Here is a 25,985-nt window from a genome sequence, read left to right on the forward strand (position 1 = left end):
AGGGACAAACAACACAATGTTGCACACAAACTATAAAATCATGAAAAAGCACAAGAAAAAACTTGATATTAAAACCATGAGAAAAATATATGCAATTGAGTTGTATACACAAACCATATTTTTTTTCTTCATACATATAACTAATTAAATCATACAGTGTAAATATTTGGGATATTTTAAGAGTAAACTTGTAAAAGTAGTACTATGATCCTTCAAAAAAAAACAAAAAAAAGTAGTACTATGATAAATATCATTTATTGTAAAAAAAAAAAGAAGTTAATATCATTATTTGTTTTAATCATCTAACTTTCAAGAAAAATGAATATTAGTAATTCAAAATTCGGTCAAAGTATAGTACAATTCAATAAAAAAAATGTTTTAGTTAGAATTTCAATTTGAATTTGGAACAATTGAGTTCAATCACTTCACTCATTTATGCAATAAATCCTCATACATATTATAATTTCCAGCATTATATTTTGAATATTCATTTTCACACAAGTAGTATAGATCTATTTTGAGAATTGAGATGAGGATATTGGAAGTTCTACGTGTTGAGTTTGAGAATTGCTGTTCCCACATATAGTATGGCTGTGCCACATCAGTAAAATACGAAAATGCCCTTCGGCAGTTTGCTACCGAAGTTTTTAGGAAATCGGCGGCAGTTAACTGCCGAGGAAATGTTTCATCAGATGAAACAGCTACCTGCTCCCCCTACACACTATTTTCTTCATCAACTTCATTTTCCTTCTCCATTCCAATCCAAAATTCCAATATTTTTTCCATCAATCTTTGATCCAAAATCATTCAAGCATCAAGCATAGAAGGTATCAACACACATTTGACGTAAAAAAACAGGTATTGTGCATTTTATTGGGTTGATTTTATTATTATTTTATGGGTATCTACGTGAGTTACGTAGAACCCTGTCGAAAATTCCGGAGATGTCAAACCGCCTAATGTTGAAGCGAAAACAAACATAGATGGATCTTCCGTCCATGTTGAAGCTTCAAAGTATGTCGGCGGCTGCGGTGTACTCCCACTTCAACCCCACGAGGTCGACACGGCTAAGTTTTTTTCAGACGACGTTAAGTCGAAAAATAGAGATGAATTTCTTGAGTGGGTGCGTCGACAAGCAAATAAGGCAGGATTTACAATTGTCACACAAAGATCAAGCTTGATCAATCTAATGTTCCGGCTAGTGTGTGAAAGGAGTGGAACTGATGAGTCATTTATTGTCTATTTTAATATGCTTTTTAGTTTAGTTTTATTTAGATTTTATATAATTTTATATTAGTATTATTTCCTTTTTAGGATAGTTTACTTTAAATTGCAATTTATTATATTTCAGGAAAGAATATTGGATGGATTGAGTCTTGGAGCAAAAGAAAGGGATTTGGAGCAGATTGGACACAAAAATATGAAGATTGAGAGACAAAATATGTCTCCCACAAGTCAGAAGCCTGGCACGGCCCGTGCTAGCCTTGGCACGGCCGTGCCACCCTCCAGAACACCTTTTGCTGCTTTTGCTTGGATTCTGAGCTATTCTATTTTGGCGCACAATCTATCGTGGAATATTCTTGGAATATACTTGCTTAGATTTTAAGTCGAATGTGTACTATAAATAGAGTAGCTAGCCATCACAAATATTCATCTTTACTTGGAATACAATAAGTGACAATTGCTTTTCTAATTAAAGTTCTTTTATTTTCCTTTACTTTCTTGTCTTTTACTTTTATGCTTCCTCTCTTCTCCCCCATGTCTACGATGAACATGAGTGAGTAGACTTCTCCTTGTCTTGGGATTGTTGGATAAGTCTAAATGACATAATCCTAATCAAACCAAGCCCTAAGCCTTAATCTTACGTAACCCTAATTTCTTATCTGGATTCACCGTCTTAACATGGATCAACCATTATCAAACTGTGGAAACGAAAGTGGAGGGTTTGATAATTGTTTATCCATTATTCCAAATATCAATTCATAAAACGAAAGTGGAGCTTTGATATTCGAACAAGTGAATTCAGACAAGGATTGCAAAGTCAGCGAAATAGGCTTTGCAATCTTTGAGACATATAGTTTCGATCTTCAAGGGAACTAATAACAATCAAGTCAGCGAAATAGGCTTGGTTGTTAGAGGAACCAAAATCTAATAGTAATCAAGTCAGCGAAATAGGCTTGGTTGCTAGAGGAACATAAGAGAAACTGTCTTGAGAAATTAGGTCTAACATAACATTATAAGCTTATGGTTTTGGTTTGAGAAGGACTTGTCATTTAGAGGAAACCAACGATCCCAAGGCTCCTTTTATTATTATATTCTTTCAAACGCTTGAAAACCCCCAACTTACAATTCTCTTCTCCCTTCTAATCATCTCTAAAGAGTTAATTGAATTGAACTACTCCCTGTCGGAACGATACTCTTTTATACTACTTCGGTAAGACCGTGCACTTGCGGTTTTATCTCATCAAGTTTTTGGCGCCGCTGCCGGGGAGTAAACTAATTTGATTAACTCTTTCTTTGTGATTTGAACTCTCTTCTCTTCTTCTTTTCTTCTACTTCTTTCTTTTGTTTTACCACCAACTTCTTGGGTTCTCGGTTTCTTATGCGAAGAAGTAAAAGTCTCGGAGAATTTATTCCTGAGATCAAAAGATTTTTGCATAAGAAAAAGAGAGAGGCACAAAATAATACTGCTATGGCTGAACGCACTCTCAAAGAGTATGCTACTCCTTCAACAGAAGAGCCACAAGCTATTATCGTGTACCCAACGGTTGCGGGTAATAACTTCGAAATCAAGCCTGCACTACTCAATTTAGTGCAGCAAAATCAGTTTTCTGGATCACCCACTGAGGATCCAAATCTCCATATTTCTTCCTTCCTTAGACTCAGTGGCACCATAAAAGAGAACCAAGAAGCCGTATGTGCTCGTGATTTTCGGATATCAAACCATTAATTGATTTTGAATCGTCAATCTTTGAACTCTCAATTTTTATTCGTGGGAGGGAAAAAATGAGTAAAAACCCTTAAGACTTTGGATTCGGGGGTTGGTTACGCGAAGGGAAGGTGTTAGCACCCTAAGCGTCTACGGTACTCCGTAGGAACCTTTTACCTAATTTATCTTGTGCTAAATTGCTTTGCTTATTTGAAGAGATGAAAATAAAATTGGATGATGAGTTAAAACGAAAAAGAAAATTGATTTTAGTTGAAAAGAAAAAAGAAAATTGTTTTTAGTTGATAAGAAAAAAGAAATTTGTTTTTAGTTGATTTGGAAAGACAAGGTCCTCTGCCTACGTACCCGTGAGGGATCAAAACCTCGTAGTTCGGGGTAGAAATTGACGTTTGATTTGTTTTGTGTTTTTTTATTAGTTTTTTTGAAAAAAAGTTAAAATAAAAGCCAAGTGGCAAATTGGAATTTGTTTGTGTTTTTTATATTGAAAGAAATAGACTTGAGGTAAAATTAGAATTGATTTGAAATTTGATTAAGAAAGAAAATAAAAATAACGGTCACTTGATTTGAGAATCAAGGTTTGTTATGAAAATGTTTTTTTGTAATTTTTTTTGATATTTGAATGCTTTTTGTTGTTTTTGAATAATGAAATTAAACTAAAAGAGCAATAAAAATAAAAGTGCGGTAGTTCAATAATATAAATAGCATTTAATATATATATATATATATATATATATATATATATATATATATATATATATATATATATATATATATATATATATATATATATATATATATAGGACCAGAACACTCTGGAGAACAAAAATATAATATTAACAATTAACTTAGGACCAGAGCACTCTGGATTAATTTAATTAACAAGGACCAGAGCACTCTGGATTAATTTAATTAAGAAGGACCAGATTGTTCTGGAGAATAATTTAAATTAAAAGAAATAATATGAACAGTTAATATAGGACCAGAGCACTCTGGATTAATAGAGAGAAAATTAAAATGCATGAAAAAGAAATAAAAAATGCAGGGGACCAGAGCACTCTAGATTAATAGAGAGAAAATTAAAATGCATGAAAAAGAAATTAAAAAAATGAGATGCTGGGGGTAAGCAAGAAATAAAAGGGGGTGCAGGAATTAGAAGAAAGACAGATTGGGCTTGGATGAGATCAGGCGCGTGTGGGCCTCGTGGGCCGGTTTATGACGGTTCAGACCGGTTCAAAGACTGAACCGGTTCGGCCTAATATTATAAATAGGGATGGTGCCGGTTTATTTTCATTTTTTACATCCCCTTCCTCTCTCTACTTTATTTTAGAGAGAGAAGCTCTCTTCTCTCTCCTTCCTTTCTTCATCTTCTCCGATGAGAAGAGTGGTGGTCGGAGGCGGTTTCGGCGCGGTGGCCGGTGGTGGCACCACCGCGCCGGAGGTCGAAACCCCTCTGATTCACAAACTTTTTACACTTTTAAACATCCTTTTTTTTTCTACTTCTCGAATCCGAGCTTAGTTTTCACAAACAAACAACCCAAACTTCTAGATCTAAGTTCAAACTTTCGGAAAAAAAAAACTCTTTTTTGAAACAAACCTACAAAAAGTCCGGATCTGTTTTTGAGCTTGAAAGATGGTGACGGTTTGAGGTTTGTGCGAATTTGATTGTGTTGGTTTGTGGTTGTTTTACGGTTTGTACGGGTTGAGTTGGTGCTGGAAAATTGTTCTCTGTTAACTGGATTTTATTTAGCTCTTTTTGTAAATTTGGATTGCAAGAATAAATGGAATGGTATGAAAGTTGTTGTTTGTTTCTTTGTGAACTTCGGTCCCCCCTTTGTCTGTGTGCAGGTGGTTATATTTATAGAGCTGAATTTCTGTTGCTTGGAGAGGAACATGACAGCCTGTTAATGAGCTGTGTGTGAGCTGCGTGTTTGGATATTATCAGACAAAATTTTGACATTAAAAATAAAATAAAAGGACTAAAAATAAATAAGATAAAATAAAGGTTAAAAAATGAATTTAAAGTTAATAAAAGATGGAAACTAAATAAAAATGAGAATTGAGAGAAAAGGGCCCGATTCGGAACCAAATATGAGGTATTTTAAAATACCTCTCTGCCGAAATTTCGTCTAAACAACGAAAATTCTTGGCTTTACACTACGAACTAGAATGGATTAAAAAAACAGAAAAAGTGGTCAAAATTTGGGGTATGACACCGTAAGACTTCATCTCTTTCCCTTTTCCTTAAGGGATAGAGCTAGCGCTTGGTTCCACTCCCTAGAAGTCGGTTCCATTACTTCATGGGACGATATGAGGCGAGCATTCCTCGCCCGATTTTCCCCCCCATCTAAAACCGCTAAGCTTAGAGACCAAATCACGCGTTTCAATCAAAAAGATGGGGAATCTCTCTATGAGGCGTGGGAGCGTTTCAAGGAAATGCTTAGACTTTGTCCCCACCATGGCCTAGAGAAGTGGCTTATAGTCCACACGTTTTATAATGGCTTGTCATATACCACTAAGATGTCTGTTGATGCAGCTGCAGGTGGAGCTCTAATGAACAAAAACTACACGGAGGCTTATGCTTTGATTGAGGACATGACTCAGAATCACTACCAATGGACCAACGAGAGAGCCGTCACTACTCCTACTCCCTCTAAGAAAGAGGCAGGTATATACGAAGTCTCTGAATATAACCACCTTGCTGCTAAGGTTGAGGCATTAACCCAAAAAATTGAAAAACTTAATGTTAATGCTGTCCCACCTTCTTCTGCATCCCCTCCTTGTGAAGTCTGTGGTATAACTGGTCATATAGGTGTTGATTGTCAGTTAGGTAGTGCTGCCAATATTGAGCAACTGAATTACGCTCAATACAACCAAGGAATGAGGCCAAACCAAAATTTTTACAAAAATCCTCAAGGTTCCTATGGACAAGCAGCACCACCTGGCTATACAAACAACCAGAGAGTGGCTCAGAAATCAAGTTTGGAGATTTTACTGGAAAATTGCATTGCAAATCAAAATAAAAATCTTCAAGAATTGAAAAACCAAACAGGATTTCTGAACGACTCTCTCTCCAAACTCAATACCAAGGTTGATTCCATCGCCACACACACCAAAATGCTTGAGACCCAAATCTCCCAAGTGGCCGCCTCTTCTCAAACACCAGGAGTCTTTCCTGGTCAACCTGAAACAAACCCCAAAGCCCATGTCAATGCTATTTCTCTTGGGGGCAGTAATTTAGAAGAGACCATTACTAAAGCCAAAAGTGTCAAGGGAGAGAGTGTTAAGCTTCTAGGTGAGAAGGATGCGATAAAGACACCGCTTGATAAGAACAAGGCCCTTAACCCATTAAGGCTCACTAAGCTCAACTTGGAGGCCCAATTTGCTAAATTCTTAAACATACTTAAAAGGATTTGCATTAAGATTCCCTTTGCTGAAGCCTTGTCTCGTATGCCTCTATACACCAAGTTTTTAAAAGAAATTTTTTCAAAGAAAAAGGCTATAGATCACAAAGAGACAATAGCTTTAACTAGGGAAAGTAGTGCAATCGTCAAGAAGCAACCCCCAAAGCTTAGAGATCCAGGTAGTTTTGCCATCCCTTGTGTGATAGGGAAAGAAACCGTTGACAAGGCCTTGTGTGACTTAGGGGCTAGTGTAAGTTTGTTGCCCTTATCCCTCTTCAAAAGGATGGGAATAGGAGAGCTTAAACCTACCGAGATGATCTTGAAGTTAGCGGATCGTTCTACTATCCCTCTCGTTGGCTACATCGAGGACATACCCGTCAAAATAGAAGGGATATATATCCCGACTGATTTCGTGGTGGTTGACATAGAGGAGGACCATGATGTCCCTATAATCTTAGGACGACCCTTCCTAGCTACTGCAAGTGCTATAGTAGATGTTCAGAGTGGTAGGATAGTTTTTCAAGCGAGTGATGCGATGATTGGATTCGAGTTGGAAAATGTTATGAAAGGTCCCGCTCTTTATTCTTGTAACATGATTGAAGTACATAATGTGAAAGAACGTTTCCTAGCGTCAACTACACAATATGATCTCTTTGATCCTTTCTAAGGAGACTTTCTTAACGTCAAGCTAATGACAATAAAAGAGCGCTTCGTGGGAGGCAACCCACGCATTTAACTGCTTTCGTTTTGTTTGTTTTTGTTTTTAAATTATTTTGTAGGTCATTGTTCGAGAAGAATTCAAGAAAATAGAAAATTTTGAAGCCTCGCCCTCCAGAACCTTGGCACGGCCCGTGCTCACACTGGCACGACCGTGCCAAACCTTGATACACCAAAAGATAGGCCACATTCCAGAATGTTGGCACGACCCGTGCTAAGCTTGGCACGGCCGTGCCCGACCACAGGTAGGTATAACCTTACCTTTTGGCCTTCTTCTTCCTTCACTCTCAAACACAAACTTCTCTCTACCTTCACCCTTCTCTCTCCAACCTCCATAACCATACAACCACAAACCTCCACAACCACCCCCAAACCATACAACCACAAACCACAAACCTCCACAACCACCCTTGTCTGAATTCACTTGTTCGAATATCAAAGCTCCACTTTCGTTTTATGAATTGATATTTGGAATAATGGACGAACAATTATCAAACCCTCCACTTTCGTTTCCACAGTTTGATAATGGTTAATCCATGTTAAGACGGTGAATTCAGATAAGAAATTAGGGTTACATAAGATTAAGGCTTAGGGCTTGGTTTGATTAGGATTATGTCATTTAGACTTATCCAATAATCCCAAGACAAGAAGAAGTCTACTCACTCATGTTCATCGTAGACATGGGGGAGAAGAGAGAAAGCATGAAAGTAAAAGACAGGAAAATAAAGGAAAGGAAAAGAACTTTATTTTGAAAAGCAATTGTCACTTATTGTATTCCAAGTAAAGATGAATATTTGTGATGGCTAGCTACTCTATTTATAGTACACAATTGACTTAAAATCTAAGCAAGTATATTCCAAGAATATTCCTCAGTAGATTGTGCGCCAAAATAGAATAGCTTGGAGTCCAAGCAAAAGCAGCAAAAGGTCTTCTGGAGGGTGGCACGGCCGTGCCAGGCTTCTGACTTGTGGGAGATATATTTTGTTTCCCAATCTTCGTATTTTCGTGTCCAATTTGCTCCAAATCCCTTTCTTTTGCTCCAAGACTCAATCCATCCAATATTCTTCCCTGAAATATAATAAATTGCAATTTAAAGTAAACTATCCTAAAAAGGAAATAATACTAATATAAAATCTAAATAAAACTAAACTAGAAAGCATATTAAAATAGCATATAAATGACTCATCAAACTCCCCCATACTTGAATCTTTGCTTGTCCTCAAGCAAAAGGCATAAACATAGTAGCATCAACAGTTAAATCAAATGACAGTTTAATTAAAGCACATGTCTCCTCAAGGGCTTAAATCCCAAATGTACACTAATCACAAACTCAAGTATTTCTTGAAATCTTTATTCTACCCAACGATCAAGTTTTAAGTGAGTGTGTGTGTGAAGTCCAACCCTTTTCTTGCTCCTGTATAAGATAGGCATTATGAGGAAACATGGTCTAATCCTAGCACTAAACTAACCAAGGAAGATTCCTTCCACAATTCATATAAGAGAGATGGGAGTATTTGAGAATCTTTGTTCTTTGCCATTTGCACATTTTAAGTTCTTTATTTAAGGAACAACATTTTCACGTAGGAGGTCGGAGGGCCTACCCCCTTCCCCAATCTAGATTCAATGGTATCCCTTAAAACATCGTCTTCACGTAGGAAGTCGGAGGGCCTACCTCCTTCCCCAATCTAGTTTCAACGATGCTTTTTAAAGTTTTTTTCTCAAGATAACAATCACCTTCACGTAGGAAGTCGGAGGGCCTACCTCCTTCCCCAATCTAGATTCAGTGATGAGATCTTGGAATTTATTTGGCTTTTTGGCTTTTTATGATCTCCCTTATACTCACTTATACTACTGGCGCTTTGAGAGTCTTTAAAGGTTAATGCACCACTAAGATTAGAACGCGTTTCCTTAAAATACCTATTCATACATTTACTCAAGGGAAGCAACTTTTGTGTTTTTCTCATTGGAGAATTTTATTCACTTTAAAACAAGATGTGGTTATATCAAGAAGACTTAAAACACAAGAGTTTGCTTTCATGTACAAGAATCAACAAAATAAGAGGAGACAATGAAAATTTTTGTGTCATGATGTTTTCAATAAAAATTACCTACTTAACTATGTCTTTTACAATAAAACAAAACAAAAGAATAAAGTTCAAGGGAGTTTGGAAACACTACGACTAAAGACACTTTATTAGGCTCCCCCCACACTTAGGAGAAGCATTGTCCTCAATGATTCAAGATAAAAGAAAAGTAGAAGAAAAGGAGAGGTAGAAGAGTGAGATAGAGATTGAAGAGATAAGGTGAAAAAGAGGAAGAGGAAAGCTCACATTTTTATTGAGGTCCATAGGGAGGGCCCTGAAGGTGTAAGTGTTGCATCATGTTCCGAAGCATTTGGTTATTTTCTTCAGATATGCGGTTGCCCCGTAGGACATCATTTCTTAGCCCAGATAATTCAACACCTTGCCTTTGTTGCTCGGTGCTTATCCTTTGTACCTCGGTTTGCATCCATGCCCATCTTTCATTGTTGTCGTTATGGTCACGGGGCTCTTCTTCATGGTGCATGTGGGCACCTTCTTCGTCACCTTGATTATGCTCTTCATGTACCTGTAATCCATCACCAACATACAACAAATTTTCCTCCACCTCGGGGTTAGTCCGAGATGGGTTAGGAAGTAGAAATAAAAGTGGTATGCGAAGTTGAAGTGCATAAGTCATGGGTGGGTGAATCTTAATGAAGTTCATAGCAACAAGGGTTTCAATATTAAGTCTATTGTTGCCCTCAATTGGATTTATCCCATCTTCCTCACCTACTCCAAACTTTCTAGCGATGAAGGTAATGATACCACCGACTACTATCTCAACTCTATTGTCAGGTCTAGCTTGTAACGCCCACTTTCGTTTAATCGTTTATTTAATCGAGTTTAGGTGATTATATTATAATTATATAATATATGCATGATTATGATATGAGATTTATTTTATTGTTAAATAGAATAAAGATTTGAAAATAATATAAAATATTTAGTTGAGGGCTGTTTTGATATTTTAGATAGTGTTGGGGGAGAAAGTGAGATAAGATAAGTATTTTAAGAGGAGATATAAAAGGTTAGACCTAGTTTAGAAAAACATAAAGTACGTACGACTGTTTTTGGAGAAAAGGAAGAAAAAGCCAAGAGAAGAGGAACCTAGAGTGAGGGCTGCGATTTCTTCATTCAAGGTAAGGGTGAGACTAATAATTCAATAATGTTATTTACTGTAATTCTGATGATTAGTTGACAAAGTTAGGATTGATTTAGAGACGTTTTGGAATTAGGTCAAAACCCTAAAAATTGATGATATCCTAGGCAAGCAAAAGACAAGCAACTATTGCTATGTCTACAGCAGAAGCAGAATACATTTCAGCTGCAAGTTGTTGCACACAACTACTCTGGATGAAACATCAGTTGGAAGATTATCAGATTAATGCTAACAGTATTCCCATCTTTTGTGATAATACTGATGCTATTTGCTTGTCAAAGAATCCAATTCTACATTCTAGAGCCAAGCTTATTGAGATCAAACACCATTTTATCAGAGATTATGTTCAAAAAGGAATTTTAGATATACAATTCATTGATACTGAACATCAATGGGCTGATATATTTACAAAACCTTTATCTGTTGAAAGATTTGATTTTATTAAGAAAAATTTGAACATGCACTTTGTGTCTGATTGAAAATTTGCTTGCCTCTGAATAAGAAGTTTGGTTCTGAAGTCCATTCAGAAGCATCTGGTCCATCAGAAGCTCTTAACTGAGGTTCTGAGGAAAATGTGCTTCTGAAGATGACGTCAGCACTAAAACTTCAGAAGCGGTATTCTTTGCTTCTGAATAGCAAGGTTAGTGGGAACGTTGGCAGTTACTTTTTGTAACAACTGTCCCATTACCCAAAGGTTAGTTTTCTGAAAAGTCTCTGACGTGGTCTATTTGTATTGGAGTATAACAAAAAGGGCAATGATGTTTTATTTGCTTTTAAACGTACTAACACGCGCCCCCAATTTGTCATTAATGCTATGTTTGTTTGTCTCATTTGAATTGCAAACGTTTTTGATAAAAACACTTAAACAAACACACACTACTCACTTCACAACTCACACTTTCATTTCTTTTCAAACCTTCGCTGCTAAGAAACTTCAAAAACCCTAGAAACCCTCTTCAATCTTCAATCAATCTAATGGCATCTTCAAGTTCTGCACCTGGTTCATCATCAAACATGCAACAAGAAGAAGCTCCTGCCTACGTGATAAAGGGAAGAACCATGTCCTTGGAGGAATGGGATTTAAAGATTCAATCAGAAAGTCCAGTGGACTTTGATTCTTTGGCCGCTCACAACTGTGATGTTGGTAGTTTCTATGAAGCGCAAGGTTTGGGAAGCTATTTCAACTTTCTGAATGGTCCAACTTATCAAACACCGGTACGACACTTCTGGGTTAGAGCCAGCATCTACGACAGGCAAGCTGCTAAGATTGAGGAAAATGAAAAAGTTCTTCTCAATCCTGAACTCAAAGGGAAGTCCAGAAAGGAAATGGGCTTGGAAACTTTTTCTAAGACCCAGATAAGATCAAGCATCATGGGAATCCCTGTTTGGATCACTGAGGATGTGATTGCTTTCGTCCTCAGAAGACCAGCAGAAGGAGAACATGAGGCTGGGGTTGCAAAGCCTAAGGACAGCCCCTGGAATGATATAGTAAACAAAACCCTCTACAACAAGGTCAAGAACTTTGCCTATGCTGATATGGATGCAAAGACTAAAGTAATGCTGAAGATTCAGAACGACAACCTACTACCAAAAGGTGGTGGTAGTGATCAACCCTCTCTAGAACACAAAATTCTTTTACACTTTGTCATAAAGGGTGTAAAGGCAAATGTGCCCAGATATATCTTCAGGCATATGGTACAACAGCTCAGAGAGAGCCAGCATAATAATAGGTGTTGGGTACCCTATGGGAGGCTACTCTCTGAGATTTTTCATTAGGGAGGCATTCTAGATTTGCTGAAGGAGGCTCAAATCTTCACAGATGAACAGTTGGTAACTGTTAGAGGGAAGATTATTAACGGTGAGACTCTAAGGTCCATGCGTCTGATTGATGCAAAAGATCTTAAGAAGCTACCCACTGATTTGAAGCCATCTGATGCCAAATCAGCACTTATCCCAAACTTTCCCCCCATCTGTAAGCAAGATCCTCTGGATGTTCAGATGAACTACATCAAGGGACACTTTGAAAGAACAAAGGAGAAGATCAGTCTGAAAGATGTTCCTGAACAAATGTTTGGTGGTGCTCTTCCTGTTGCCAAGAGTAGGAAATCAAAAAGCAAGCTCATATCTAAGGAAGAATACTTGGAAGTAAAAGAGGTAGAAAAGAAACCTTCTAAGAGGACAAGGAAAGAAGTCAAGGTTGAGGTTGCAGCTCCACAGCCAAAGAAATCCAAAGCTGAAGTTGCTGCTTCTGAAGAAGTTCCTGCTTATGAAGTGGATGTTCAGAAGCAGAAGAACAAGAAAACTGATGATAGGGAAGCTATTCTTCAAACCATCAGAAGGAAGAGATCAAGGAATCTGAAGACTGCTGAAGGACGCAAGGAGGAATATGCTGAACAACTGCTAGGAGCTTGGGAAGAAGAGCCAAGTGCTAAGAAAGCCAAAAGGACTATTAATACTGGGCCTATAGTCATGCCTAGCTTTGAAGCTTCTGAGGATCAACTGCAATATGCTAGGGAGTATGCTGCATCTAAGATAGCAGAAAGGAAACAGATGAAGAAGCAGTTTGAGAAGCAAAAGGATGAGCGTCTCAAGGCTGCAGGGTATGAACTTGCTCCTGAAAAAGCTGCTGAGCTTGCTGCTTTAGCTGCTGAGTTAGAACAAGAGATTGTCCAGCATGGAGTAACATTGCTTTCACAAGCATTGAAGAATAAGCATGCTTCAGGAGCTACTTCATCTGAACCAGCTTCTAAAGCTCCAGAAGCAGCTCATCCAGAAGGTAACTCTTCAGGTACTTCATCTAAAGCTGAAATCAATACTCAGATTCCTGACCCTCCTATTTCACCTTCTTCACCCTCATCTAGCTCAACTGAATCAGATGACAAACCCTTAAGTCAGCACATAGAAAAACTACCGAAAAGACTGTTTTGGAAACCCAAACAGAAACCCAAGCCATCCCTGAGCAAACTGTTCCTGAACAGGTTGCTCCTGACCAACAACAAAAAACAACAGAACAACCCCAGCCTAACATACAACAACAACAACAACCAGAATCACCCTCAATAATTGACTTAACCACTTCTGAACAACAAACAGCCTCTGACCGACCTTCCACCTCTCAAACAACCCATCCAGAACCTTCACCCATCCCTGATACCATCCTAGAATCTGAGTATATAGATGAACAGCTTATCAGGCTTAGTGATGAGATTCAGACACTGATTCTTCGCAGAACAGTTCCTGTACCTCCCATCCACTATCTTGATCAATGGATGGATCTGAAGAAAGGTTTTAATGAGTTGCTGGACCAACTGAGCACAAAATGTGTCTCATCTCACTCTGCAATGCTGAAGAGAATGTTGGATGATATGCATGAAGCAGCTAGAGTGAAGGAGTTGGCTTATGTGCCTCTGCTAGCCAGCACTCCTTTCTATCCAGAAGATGATTACACTTCAAGGGCTGATAGAATTCAAGCTGGGCTGAAAAGAAGACTGAAAGCAAAGAATGATCAACTTCAGAAGAAGGATGAACAACTTCAGAAGAAGGATGAGCAGATTAAATATCTACTGGAACAGATGTCTAAGCTAGCCAAACCTTAGTTGCACACCCAATTGTTGCTTGTTTAGATTTTTGTTCTAAGTACTTTTTTAATTGCTTTGACTTTGTACTTTGATCTGTTTCTCATAAATCTTATCATTGCTTCTGAATCATACTTTTTACAAGTTTTTTTTGCTCTGATAATATTTGCTGCATTTTACTGTTGTTTCCTCTGATACACTGTATTTTAAAGTTTATACTTTTGTTGCTCTGATACTCTTTCTTTTGTTTTTACTTACTTTTTGTTGATGACAAAAGGGGGAGTAGATGTATAGTATTTTAAGGCTCTGAGCCCCATTAAGTTATGAGCTTTGCTCAGAACCAGTTCTAAACCTTTTCAATACTTCTGATATTTTATGAGTATTTTATTGAAATTTAATTAATAAGAATAGAACTCAGGGGGAGCTTACAAACCTCACCTTAAAGATCTATTAGACTCAGGGGGAGCTTAGAAACTGAAGGTGAAAAACACAAGAAGGGGGGGTTGAATTGTGTTTTCTTTTTCTCTTAAAAAAGGATTCTTCTTCTGATAAAACTTCAGAAGCAGTTTGATTGCTTCTGATGAAATGATCAGAGTCAGATTGCAGCGGAAAAGAACAGAGCAGAGAAAAGAAAGACAAAGACACAGGCAGTTATCCTGGTTCCTTCCACAACACGGAAGTAGTCCAGTCCCCCTTGCACTTCCAAGGAGATTTCACTATAATCACAAGATTACAACTGCTCAATACTTTCAAAGTATGAGACTTCACAAAACAATGCTCAAGCACACACGCAAGAGTCTTCCAATGCTCAAGCACTAAGCAAGAGACTTCTAATGCTCAAGCACGCAGGCAAGAGACTTCTAATCAAACAAAAATACAGAGAATTGAGTTTGAATTGAACACTTGATATACAATCAGTGGTGTTCACAATACAATACAGAAAAGACTCTAGACTTTGAATTTCTAAGATGTATCAAATCAGTGCAGAAATTCAGTGTGCTTTTTAGAATCAAATTGACAGAGTTTTGGCGCTTTTAAACTTATGTATCTCTCTCTGAAATCTTCAAGTCTTCATTCCTTTATATAGAGGTGTGAAAGAGACGTTGAGATAATCAGCACGTCTAAAGAGTCGTTTGAAATCCTTTGATTATCCACCAGTGATCCTTTGCCTGATTTGGGTGTAGTCCTTTGAAGAATAAACTTCAAATTCATTCCCATCTTGAGTGTACAAATTCTGCAGGCATGGCTGTTGTTTTGTCTTGTAGCGTAGACAGAAAACAGAGTAGTGGAGGTAGTGGTTGTACACTTGTACTTTGTCAACTCTATTAACGAGAGACAAGAGCTCAGTGCTATCCATATATCCGTTGATACCTCCCTTTCAATTCTTCGTTCTTCTTTGATAAGACTGAATTGAGAATCAGCTACTTTGAATCTTCAGTTTGATTAAAGGATCAAATGTAGCTTCTGGTGAAGATATTGCTTCTGATGAAAACTTTTGCTTCTGATGACTTTCTGCTTCTGATGACGTCATCTCTTCAGGAGCAGTTTAGCTTCAGGAGCAGTTTTCTTCAGATGCTCAGAATTTCTTTTTCTTTCCATTGTTCTTCCAAGACCTATTGAAATAACTTGAGTAGCCTTTGGTCCTGTACACTTGAACAATTATTAGTAATAACCAATTGACAATTTTTAATACCTTGTTATCATCAAAACTCAATAAGATTCATTGTGAAACACATTTTGTTCCAACAATCTCCCCCTTTTTGATGATGACAAACAATAGTATTTAAAATGTTCAATTGTTGTTGATCTAATTAATAAGTTGACTACTGGGACAGAGGTTTGTAAGCTCCCCCTGAGTCTAATAGATCTTTAAGGTGAGGTTTGTAAGCTCCCCCTAAGTTCTATTCTTATTAATTAAATTTCAATAAAATACTTATAAAATCAAATCAGAAGTATTTAAAAGAAATTTAGAAGAGGTTATAGTAGGACTCAGTGCCTTAACAAATACTATACATTTACTCCCCCTTTTGTCATCAACAAAAAGAATAGAAACAAAAGAAAGAGTATCAGAGCAAGCAGCATTAAACAGTAAATATCATCAGAGTTAAAGCTTGTAAAACATATTGAAGGTGAAAAAGCACAAGATCCAGAAACAATGATAATATATATAAAGAAGATTAAGATACAAGGACACAGCTACGAAGAACAAAAGTAAAAAACAAGCTAGAGTTGGGTGTGCAACTAAGGTTGGGCTTGCTTATACAACTGTTCTAAGAGATACTTGATCTGATCATCCTTCTTCTGAAGTAGCTCATCCTTTTCCCTCATTCTTCGTTTATATCCAGCCTGAATTCTAGCAGCCCTAGTGATGTACTCTTCTTCTGGATAGAAAGGAGTGATGTCCAGCAGAGGCACAAAATTCAGCTCTTTCTCCTTAGCTGCTTCATGCATATCATCCAAAAGCTTCTTCAGCATAGCAGAGTGAGATGACACACATTTAGTTCTAAGCTGATCCAGCAGCTCATCAAAGCTCTTCTGTAGATCCATCCACTGATCATAATAGTGAATAGGAGGTGCAGGAACTGTTCTGCGAAGAATCAGTGCCTGAATCTCATCACTAAGTCTGATCAGTTGTTCCTCTATATACTCAGACTCCAGGATATGGTCAGGGATGGGTGAAGGTTCAGTTTGAGTTGTATTTGATGTGGAAGGTTGGTCAGAGGTTAAGTCTATTATAGTCGGTGAATCTGGTTGTTGTTGTTGTTCTGTTGTTTGGTCAGAAGTTGTTTGGTCAGGAGCAACTTGTTCAGAAGCAGTTTGCTCCTGAACAGTTTGCTCAGGGATGGTTTGGGTTTCTGTTTGGGTTTCTGTTTGGGTTTCCGTTTGGGTTTCTGTTTGGGTTTCCAAGACAGTCTTCTCAGAAACTGTCTTAGAGGCCTTAGTGGGTGTTGGTTGCATTTCACCACCTAGATGTTTTTCTAAGTTGTGAAGGGTTGAGGATTCTTGGTGTTGGGGGGTTTCTGAAGTAGTTGCATCTGAAGCTACTTCAGAGGCTTTTTGTGGAGATTGGTTATTTGGTGAGTTTGTTTGGGTAGGTTCAGGTTGTTGTATACTAACAGGTTCTGGAGTATCTGGATATAGTGGATGAGTAGTAGGCAAATTGAATTTCTCACAAAGTTTTATCCTATTTTTTGAAAATTCTATTTGAGTACTCTCATAGTCAAGTGTTCCATACTCTGTTAGTTTGGTAGGTTTGGTTTTTAGAAGCTTGTTTATATGTTGGCTAAGGGGTTGGTCATCTGATTCTGTGGATGATGAAGAGGGTGAAGAGGGTAGAGATAGAGACTGAGTATTAGTTGGAGCTTTAGATGGATTACCTGAGGACTGAGCTTCTGGATGAATTGCTTCTGGAGCTGTTGAAACTGGATCTGATGAAGTTGCTCCTGAAGCTTGCTTATTCTTCAAGGCTTGAGAAAGCAGAGTTGCTCCATACTGAACTGTTTCTAACTCAGACGCTAAAGCAGCAATGTCAGGAGTAGGCACATACCCTGCAGCCTTGAGACGCTCATCCCTTTCTTTCTCAAACACTTCCTTCAACCTTTTCTTTTCTGCTATCTTGGATGCAGAAACCTCTCTAGCGTACTGCCTCATTTCTTCAGTCATTTCAAAACTGGGCATGACTATGGGCTCAGAAGTTGCAGTCCTTTTTGCCTTCTTGGGGCTTGAGTCTTCATCCCAGTTCTCTTCCAGTTCTTTCAACATTTCTTCCCTTCTTCCTTCAGCTGTCTTCAGATTTCTTGTTAAATTAGACCTCTTCCTTTGGATGGTCTGAAGAGCAGCTTCTCTTTTATTTTTGGGACTTGAAGGCTTTTCAGAAGCAGCTTGATCAGAAGCAGCTTGTTCAGAACCAGCTTGTTCAGAAGCAGGCTGTTCTGCTGTTTCTTGAGTACTCCTTGTCCTTTTTCTGATAAGAGAGACATCATCCAAATCCTCCACTTCCTCAAGAATGGTGGACATAGCAGATTTTTCCTTCTTAGCTTTCTTATGCTTCTGAGCACCCACCTCAGTAGCATCTTCAGCAAGGTATTCTTCCTTGGTGATCTGCTTCTTTTTAGATTTTCTGCCTTTGGCCACAGGCAGATCACCACCATACATTTCTTCTGGGATATCTTTCAGGCTGATTTTCTTGTTGTAGCTCTTGTAGTAGTCCAAGATGTAGGCCCTCTGCACATCCAGGGGATCTTTCTTGCAGATAGGGATGTGATGAGTGACTAGATCAGATATGACATCAGATTCATGCATATCTGTATCTAGTTTCTTGCAAGTTGAAATCAGCCTCATCTTGACTAGAGTTGCCCCATTGATTATTTTTCCTGTGACTGCTCCCAGCTTCTGATTATCATAAATACCCACGTCTTTCAGGGCACTTAGGAGTCCTCCTTCTTGAAAGATTATGGAGAGCAGCCTTCCATAGGGAACAAACTTCCTGTTCTCCATCTGGCTCTTCTTGAGTTCCTTGATCATGTATTTAAACATATACTTGGGAACATTCATTGTTGTTTCCTGAGAGATGGTGTGATGCAGAAAGACTTTGTGACCAAGTGAAGGTTGATCATTTCCTCCACCTTTGGGAAAAATGTTTTCATTTTGGATCTTCAGCAGCATTTTCTTTTCCATGCTTAAGGTGCTGTAAGGCTTAGCATCCTTTGATCCGTAGATAGTGTTGTTTACTATCTCCTTCCATGGGCTTGTTCTGGGGTTAGGAATCTCTTCTCCATCGTATGTCCCAGAAGCATCCCTTCTCATGGCTTGAGCAATCACATGCTCATTGATTGTTACAGGAATCCCCATGACGTTTGATCTAATCTCAGTCCCAGTGAAGGCGAGTAGACCCATTTCTTCTCTGGTTTTTCCCTCCAAAGTAGGATCAACCAGAATCATCTGAGCTTCTTCCTGTTTAGCAGCAACTTTGTCAAACACTGAAGCTCTTACCCAGAATTGTCTGACAAGCACTTCATAAGTAGGACCGTTGAGAAGACTGAAGTAACTCATCAGCTTCTGCTTTTTGTAGAATCTTACCAAGTCGCATCCATGATGAGTTAGAGAAGTGAAATCCACTGGATTTTCCGCTTGAATGATTAGATCCCATTCCTCAATCGACATAGTTCTTCCTTTGATTTCATAAGCAGGAGTATCTATATCCATATTCGATGAAGAACCACCGGCAGAACTTGAAGATGCCATTGATTTTAAGTAGAATTAGGGTTCTAAGGTGTTTTGAGAGGTTGAGAGAATGTGCTTACTTACACAGAGGGTTGAGAAGAAATTAGAAAGTGTTTGTTGTGAAGTGAGAAGTGTGTGAAATGACTTAGTGTTTTTTATTAAAACGTTTGTAATTCAGAAGGGACAAACAAACACAACATTAATGACAAATTGGGGGCGCGTGTAAGTATGTTAAAAAGCGAATAAAACATCATTGCCCTTTTTGTTATACTCCAATACAAATAGACCACGTCAGAGACTCTTCAGAAAACTACTTTTTGGGTAATGGGACAGCTGTTTACATAAAGTAACTACCAACGTTCCCACTAACCAAGCTATTCAGAAGCAAAGAATAACACTTCTGAAGTTTTAGTGCTGACGTCATCTTCAGAAGCACATTTTCCTCAGAACCTCAGTTAAGAGCTTCTGATGAACCAAAATGCTCCTGAATAAACTTCAGAACCAAACTTCTTATTCAGAGGCAAGCAATTTTTCAATCAGACACAAAATGCATGTTCAAATTTTTCTTAATAAAATCAAATCTTTCAACAGACAAAGGTTTTGTAAATATATCAGCCCATTGATGTTCAGTATCAATGAATTGTATATCTAAAATTCCTTTTTGAACATAGTCTCTGATAAAATGGTGTTTGATTTCAATATGCTTGGCTCTTGAATGTAGAATTGGATTCTTTGACAAACAAATAGCAGCAGTATTATCACAATAAATGGGAATACTGTTAGCATTGATCTGATAGTCTTCCAACTGATGTTTCATCCAAAGTAGTTGTGTGCAACAACTTGCAGCTGAAATGTACTCTGCTTCTGCTGTAGACATAGCAATAGTTGCTTGTCTTTTGCTTGCCCAGGATATCAGATTCTCTCCCAGGAATTGACAATTTCCACTGGTTGATTTTCTTTCAATCCTATCACCAGCATAATCAGCATCACAGAATCCAATCAACTTATAATCTAGGGATTTCCTATACAGGAGTCCAAGATTAGTTGTTCCTTTCAGATACCTGAAGATTCTCTTAACTGCAGTTAAATGAGATTCTCTAGGATCTGATTGAAATCTTGCACACAAGCATACACTGAATAAAATATCAGGTCTAGATGCAGTGAGGTATAACAGAGAACCAATCATACCTCTGTATAGCTTCTGGTCTACTACTGTTCCAGTATCTTCTTTGCTTAAGGTGCAGGTTGGATGCATTGGAGTGTTCATCACTTTACAATCTTCTAGCTTGAACTTCTTCAGAAGCTCCTTTGTATATTTTGTTTGATGAACATATACTCCTTCTTTACTTTGGTTGATTTGAATTCCCAGAAAGAATTTCAATTCTCCCATCATACTCATTTCAAATTCATCCTGCATTAACTTAGAAAATTCTTTGCAAAGAGATGCATTAGTAGAACCAAATATTATATCATCAACATATATTTGCACAATCAAAATATCTTTCTTAAGAGTCCTTCTGAAGAGTGTTGTGTCAACTTGTCCTCTTTCAAAATCATTTTTAATTAAGAAATTACTTAGTCTATCATACCAAGCTCTGGGAGCTTGTTTCAAGCCATATAGTGATTTCTTAAGTTTATAAACATGGTCAGGATGCTTAAGATCCTCAAACCCAGGAGGTTGTTTAACATACACTTCTTCTTCAATGACACCATTAAGAAAAGCACTTTTGACATCCATTTGATATAATATTATGCCATGATTAATTGCGTAGGATAGAAGTAACCTGATTGCTTCCAATCTTGCAACTGGAGCAAATGTTTCAGTGTAATCAATGCCTTCTTGTTGACTGTAGCCTTGAGCAACAAGTCTGGCTTTGTTTCTGGTTACTTCTCCTTGTTCATTCAGCTTGTTTCTGAATACCCATTTTGTTCCAATAATGTTCTTCTGAGAAGGTTTGGGTACCAGATCCCACACATCATTCCTTTGGAATTGATTTAGCTCTTCTTGCATAGCTAATATCCATCCATCATCTGAGAGAGCTTCTTCAACAGTTTTAGGCTCAATTATTGAAAGCAGTCCTATTAAAGACTCTTCTTGTCTAAAATGTGATCTTGTTCTTCTAGGACTATCTTTGCTTCCAATGATTAACTCCTCAGGATGTGAAGATTTGTGCTTGAATTTAGGTTGAATAAACTGCTGAGTGTTATCTTGAAAGTCCTCAGAAGCACTTTCATTCTGTACTTTTGGGCTAGGTTCTGCTTCTGAATTAGACTCAGCTTCTGGAGTGATTTCAGCTTCTGGACAAGATTCAACTTCTGTATACTTTTCAGAATCAGAAGGTTGATCAGATTCTGATGCATCTTCAGAATCAGTTGTACCTGCATTACTTTCACTTTGCTCTGAAGTTTTACTTTCAGGCTCTCTATCATCAAATTTTACATGCATAGATTCTTCAACACATTGTGTTTCTGAATTATACACTCTGTATGCCTTTGACCTTTCAGAGTAACCTAAAAGATTCCTCTTTGAGCCTTGGCATCAAATTTCTTCAGATAGTCTTTAGTGTTTAAGATGTAACAAGTACATCCAAACTGATGAAAGTAAGAGATATTGGGTCTTCTTCCTTTAAAGAGTTCATATGCTGTTTTCTCCAACATAGGTCTGATATAGATCCTATTTTGAATATAACATGAAGTATTGACTGCTTCTGCCCAAAAATGTTTAGCTAAGTTGTTTTCATGGATCATGGTTCTGGCCATTTCTTGTAAGGTTCTGTTCTTTCTTTCTACAACCCCATTTTGTTGTGGAGTTCTAGGAGAAGAAAACTCATGGAGAATCCCATGTTTTTCACAAAAAAGTTCAAATGGCTCATTTTCAAATTCTCCACCATGATCACTTCTGACTTTCAAAATTTTCAATTCTTTTTCAGATTGTATTTGAGTGCAGAAGCTGCTAAACACTTCACATGCATAGTCTTTACTTTTAATGAATTTTACCCAAGTCCATCTGCTGTAATCATCAACAATGACTAATCCGTATTTACTTCCATATAAAGATGCAGTGTTAACTGGACCAAAAAGATCAATATGGAGTAATTCTAAGGGTCTGGAGGTTGATACAATGTCTTTAGATTTGAAAGAACTTTTCACAATTTTCCCTTTCTGACATGCACCACAAAGTGCATCTGAATGATAATCAATGTTAGGCAATCCTTTGACCAGTTGTAACTTGCTAATTTTAGAAATTAATCTCCAATTAGCATGTCCCAACCTTTTATGCCATACCCATTTTTTATCATTCATTGACAGAAGGCAAACTACCTTCTGATCAGCCAGATCAGAGAAATTTATTTTATAGACATTCTCAACTCTCTTTCCCTTGAATGTAATGGATTTGTCATCCTTGTTGACTAGTGTGCAGTTGGTCTTACTGAACGTTACATCATACCCATTGTCACAAAATTGACTAATGCTCAATAGGTTATGCTTCAGACCATCTACTAGCCACACATTATTAATTGAGATGGAGGAATTACCAATAGTACCTGTACCAATGATCTTTCCAGTTTGGTTGCCACCAAACTTCACTTCTCCTCCATCTTTCATTGTAAGGGTAAGGAACAAAGCTTTCTCTCCAGTCATGTGCCTTGAACATCCGCTGTCTAGGTACCATGACCTTTGTTTCTCTCTTGCCCTTAAGCACACCTGCATTTTTGGCCAATTCAGATTTAGGTACCCATATCTTCATGGGTCCTTTTGGGTTAGTTTTGGAGGTTTTACTTTTCCTCCCTTGTACCTTAGGGTGAATGCTGAGTGGCTTCTGATCATTCAATACTTTAGGTTTGACACCTTTTGGTATTGTTTTCTCAGAAGCAGTAGCTGCTTTGTTCTTCTGATCCTTTTGTTTTGGAATTTTAGATTCTGGTTTAATCAGATTCTGATGAACAGGTTCTGATCTTTTCAGAATTTTAATCTTTTGACTCTTAGGATCAGATTTTGTCATTACCTTGATCTTAAGATTCTCTGGCTTTGATGTGATCTTAGCCTGTGAACCTGAAGCTTCAGGTTTTGACTGAACAGCAGTTATAGCATTTGTACCTTCAGGCACAAAGGTGGATTTCAATCCATCCTTGATACAATCACAGTAGCTCTTGAGACTGTATTCTTTGGATTTCTCCTCAGAATATCCAATCCCTTTGCCTTTGTTCTTGTATGTGCTGTAGATCATAGAAGCAACTTTGCTTCTGTCTATTCCAGCCATAATAAAATCATCCAAGGCAATCTCATGTTTATTGCCTGAACCTTTATCACATTTTTCTTGTAGCTTCTGACAAAGACTCTTGAGTCTATCTTCATATGTTGTTGATATGAGGTTAAACCCTTTGAGTTCTTCTTCAGAAGCTTTCAGTTCCAATAGAGTTGATTTTTGTTGTTTCATCAAATCAACATATTTTTCTTTTAAATCTGTCAACTCATTGGTTCTGTGTTCAAACAGTGATAAAAGTTCTTTTAGAGAATCAACAAGTTCTTGTCTAGGGATTTTGGAATATACCTCATTTTCATCTTCTGAATCTGATTCAGCTTCTGATACTGCTTCTGATGATACTGTTGCCACTAACCCAACGGCTGCCTTAGCATCATCATCAGCTTCTTCTTTATCAGAACCAGATTCACTATCCAAATCTTCCCAGGTCGCCATCAAGCTCTTTTTGATTTGCTTTCTGAATTTACTGGAGTTGAAGCTTGATTTCTTGGATTTGCCTTTAAACTTCTCCTTCTGAAGATCAGGGCAATCAGCAATGAAATGACCAGGCTTCTTACAATTGAAGCATCCCTTCTGATCTTCTTTCTTGAAGTTCTTGTAGCTACCTCTCTTGCTCAAAAATTTCTTCTGCTTCCTTGCCAGATACTCAAGCTTGTTGGACAGCATAGCCATCTTTACAGATTGATCTTCATCAGAATCTCCATCAGGTGATTCTTCTTCAGATTCACTGGCTTTGTAGGCTTTGGAAGACTTTGAGGTCTTTCCTTTAGATGGTAAAGCAATGGATTTACTCTTCTTAGAGGTTTCATGCTCATTTAAACTCATTTCATGCACTTTGAGTGAGCTAACAAGATCTTCAACACTTAAAGTATTTAGATCCTTAGCTTCCTCAATAGCAGTTACTTTGGGTCTCCATCTTGAAGGTAAGCTTCTCAAAATCTTACTAACATGATCAGAAGCAACATAGCTTTTCTTCAGTATCTGCAATCCAGAAACTAAAGTTTGAAATCTTGAGTACATTTCTTCTATACTCTCATCATCCTTCATTCTGAAAAGTTCATACTGATGAACTAGCATCAAAGCTTTAGCCTCTTTTACTTTCTTGCTGCCTTCAAAGTTTGCACATAGAGAAGCAAACATAGCCTTCGCAGTAGATTTGTCACTCATTTTCATGTATTCGGTGCGAGGTATAGAAGCCACAATGATTCCTCTTATCTTGTGATGTTTCTTATAAAGCTTCTTCTGAGCAGGAGTATGTATTCTTCTGTCTATAGCAGCTCCTTCTTCATCCAAATCCAGATCATCAACTCCATCTTCCAGTATATCCCATAGCTCTTCATCCAATCCCATGATAAAGCTGTACATATTAGTTTTCCACCATGAAAACTCTTCTGGATCTCCATTAAACTTTGGAGCTTTTCCAGAGTCTGTTTTCTTGTCAGCAGTATCATAGTCATGCTTGACACTTGTGTATTTTGTAGTAACTGATTCCTCATCTCCAGACATGTTTTTCTAATAGATCTTGAACTGTAACACGGTTAAGTGCTGTGATAACAGAGCAAGCTCTGATACCAATTGAAGGTGAAAAACACAAGAAGGGGGGGTTGAATTGTGTTTTCTTTTTCTCTTAAAAAAGGATTCTTCTTCTGATAAAACTTCAGAAGCAGTTTGATTGCTTCTGATGAAATGATCAGAGTCAGATTGCAGCGGAAAAGAACAGAGCAGAGAAAAGAAAGACAAAGACACAGGCAGTTATCCTGGTTCCTTCCACAACACGGAAGTAGTCCAGTCCCCTTGCACTTCCAAGGAGATTTCACTATAATCACAAGATTACAACTGCTCAATACTTTCAAAGTATGAGACTTCACAAAACAATGCTCAAGCACACACGCAAGAGTCTTCCAATGCTCAAGCACTAAGCAAGAGACTTCTAATGCTCAAGCACGCAGGCAAGAGACTTCTAATCAAACAAAATACAGAGAATTGAGTTTGAATTGAACACTTGATATACAATCAGTGGTGTTCACAATACAATACAGAAAAGACTCTAGACTTTGAATTTCTAAGATGTATCAAATCAGTGCAGAAATTCAGTGTGCTTTTTAGAATCAAATTGACAGAGTTTTGGCGCTTTTAAACTTATGTATCTCTCTCTGAAATCTTCAAGTCTTCATTCCTTTATATAGAGGTGTGAAAGAGACGTTGAGATAATCAGCACGTCTAAAGAGTCGTTTGAAATCCTTTGATTATCCACCAGTGATCCTTTGCCTGATTTGGGTGTAGTCCTTTGAAGAATAAACTTCAAATTCATTCCCATCTTGAGTGTACAAATTCTGCAGGCATGGCTGTTGTTTTGTCTTGTAGCGTAGACAGAAAACAGAGTAGTGGAGGTAGTGGTTGTACACTTGTACTTTGTCAACTCTATTAACGAGAGACAAGAGCTCAGTGCTATCCATATATCCGTTGATACCTCCCTTTCAATTCTTCGTTCTTCTTTGATAAGACTGAATTGAGAATCAGCTACTTTGAATCTTCAGTTTGATTAAAGGATCAAATGTAGCTTCTGGTGAAGATATTGCTTCTGATGAAAACTTTTGCTTCTGATGACTTTCTGCTTC

General features: G+C 37.7%; 1 non-coding gene across 1 annotated transcript; it reads right to left on the reverse strand.

Moving 5' to 3' along the window:
- Positions 1-5,302: 5,302 nt before the first annotated feature.
- Positions 5,303-5,409, reverse strand: LOC112420610 (small nucleolar RNA R71). The gene has a single exon (XR_003010783.1). It is a non-coding gene; the product is annotated as a small nucleolar RNA R71 (small nucleolar RNA).
- Between the last annotated feature and the right edge of the window lie 20,576 nt (positions 5,410-25,985).

Source organism: Medicago truncatula, chromosome 4 (assembly GCF_003473485.1).
Source record: "Medicago truncatula cultivar Jemalong A17 chromosome 4, MtrunA17r5.0-ANR, whole genome shotgun sequence".
Classification (NCBI taxonomy): domain Eukaryota; kingdom Viridiplantae; phylum Streptophyta; class Magnoliopsida; order Fabales; family Fabaceae; genus Medicago; species Medicago truncatula.